Source organism: Macrobrachium nipponense, chromosome 3 (genome assembly GCF_015104395.2).
Source record: "Macrobrachium nipponense isolate FS-2020 chromosome 3, ASM1510439v2, whole genome shotgun sequence".
Lineage (NCBI taxonomy): Eukaryota > Metazoa > Arthropoda > Malacostraca > Decapoda > Palaemonidae > Macrobrachium > Macrobrachium nipponense.
The window spans coordinates 45313459-45315895 of NC_087202.1; positions in this window are offsets into that span (position 1 = coordinate 45313459).

A 2437-nucleotide genomic window follows, 5' to 3' on the forward strand; every position below is an offset into this window, starting at 1 on the left:
ATGGGGATTATCACATCGAGATGGAACACTTGGGAAAACTTGTTGCGGTTTCCTTTTGCCTCTAATGCCACCTATGTTGACACAGTTTTGCCAGCAAATAAAGAATTAACTATGTTGAAATATTTGGAGATCTAGGTGCACGGTTTTTTTCACGACCAGATAGCAATGGTTACACACTGGTGGACATAGTACATGGAAATTAGGGGATATTATGTTAAAGGAAAATTCATGGACTGTCTTTTCTTCTGATGCTCTCTGTCTAATATTGAAGGCATTGAGAATACACCTTGATTTATCTATTTATCTACATATTGATTTTCTTTAGTTTTATTCGTGAGAAATCCATATATGATTGATCGTAGATTGTTTAAGTATTGTGCCTTACATGAAAATCTATATTTATCAAAAGAATTCTTGTGTACCAGCCTGCCAAAATTATATTGGCACTTTTACCTAAGATAATAGTAATATTTACCTTAAACATAATATGAAAGGGTTCAAATCTACATTAAAAGAACATACCAATGGCAAAAGAAAGTAAAATGACAGTTACCTGAAGTCTGGAAGTAGGAAGTAAATCTGAAGTTCCATTGGGCAGTATTCTCAAAAGAGAGGGCAGAGTTCCACTCAGTTCCTCATAGTAACTGGTTCCTGGCGCCAATCCATATTTAAGTTTCCTGTGGTTATTAGCATCAAATAAAGAATTTTCTACTCATTTTCTATATACAATTTTAACTTTGACTTTTGTCACTCTTAAGAACTGCCATGGTAATTACCCATAAAAATGAGAATTACTGCTCCCATCAATCTCTATGGCACTTTTCCTTCCACTAAACATATCTTTATACATCCTGGTTGGCTACTCGACCTCTTAGTTCATCTCCTTATGTCTAAAATAATTACACTAAATGATTCCCAGGACCACAATAGTCCCCTCATCTGTTGAATCATTTGCTTCTGCCTCTCTTCTGTACTCCACATTCAATAAGTCTTCATTTATGATTTTTCCAGTCTTTAAATATATATTAGTATAAATATATATATATATATATATATATATATTATATATATATATATATATATATATATATATATATATATATATGTGTGTGTGTGTGTGTGTGTGTGTGTGTGTGTGTGTGTGTGTGTATGTATTATATATATGTATGTATGTATGTATGTATAATAAAAGGAGCCCATAAAAATGCCAAAATAGAGAAAGTAAGTACTATATTTCAGAGACTGTTGTCTCTCTCTTCAGGTAGGTAATGAATGAGAAAATTGACAGAAAAGGCGGTATTTATACCAAGAGATCCAACCACAGTTAGTGGTTTTAGGTCACCTCGCTGATAATTCCTCTTTAATCTTCGTAAGCGTTGGTTGAAGGAAGACTTTACCTATGATATCTGAATCCCAGTCTCCCTTTGAGATGTTCATTATCTTCTTCTTCTTCTTCCCAGCTTGTTCCCATTTTTATATCGGGTCGCCGTTTCGGATGAGCCGTTTCCATCTATTTCTATCCTGCGCTTCTGCCTCATCAATTCCCTTCTCATGTAAGTCTCCTCTCACACAGTCCTTCCATCTCTTTCTTGGTCTCCCTCTTCTTCTTCTTCCTTGCACCTCCACCCCCATAGGTATTTCTCCCAGCGTGGGTCCTCATCTCCTCCTCATAACAGGTTGTCCATACCATCTCAAGCAGCCTCCCCTACCCCTGCACTTTCTTTTTGGATATTTCCACTACCTTAGCTTGACCCCCTTAATGTAGTCATTTTCTGATCCCTATCCTCTCTTGTTTTACCCCAGACATCCACCTAAGCATTCTCATTTCTGCCACATCCATCTTCTCTGCTCTGTTTTTCTCATGCTTGCTGTTTCCGTACCATACAGCATTGCTGTTCTTACCACCGTCTTGTGAAATTTTCCTTTTAACCTAAGCGGCACTCTTTTGTCACAAAGAACTCCAGAGGCCGCTCTCCAGTTGTTCCAGCCTGCCTGTACCCGATGTTTTACTTCTTCTTCCATACTTCCTCCAGCGTTAACAAAAGATCCCAAATACTTAAACTTATCAACTCTCCTTATTTGCTCTCCACAGCTGAATACTTTCTCTATCATCCCCTCAGTGGTGGTACACATATATTCTGTCTTAGATCTACTTATTCTCATCCTCTGTCCTCAGTACTTGTCTCCATCTTTCCAATTTCACTTCCAGATCTTCCTGCTCTCTGCACACAGAACAATATCATCTGCATACAATATGTTCCATGGTACTGTCTCCCTACTTCTTCTATTATAACATCCATCACTATGTTAAAGATAAATGGGCTCGAGCCGAACCGCCCCTGGTATAATCCTACTCTCACCTCAAAAACTTCTGTCTCCCCAACACTGCTCCTCACTCTGGTAAATATATTCCGTAACATCTCTTGTATCAATCGCA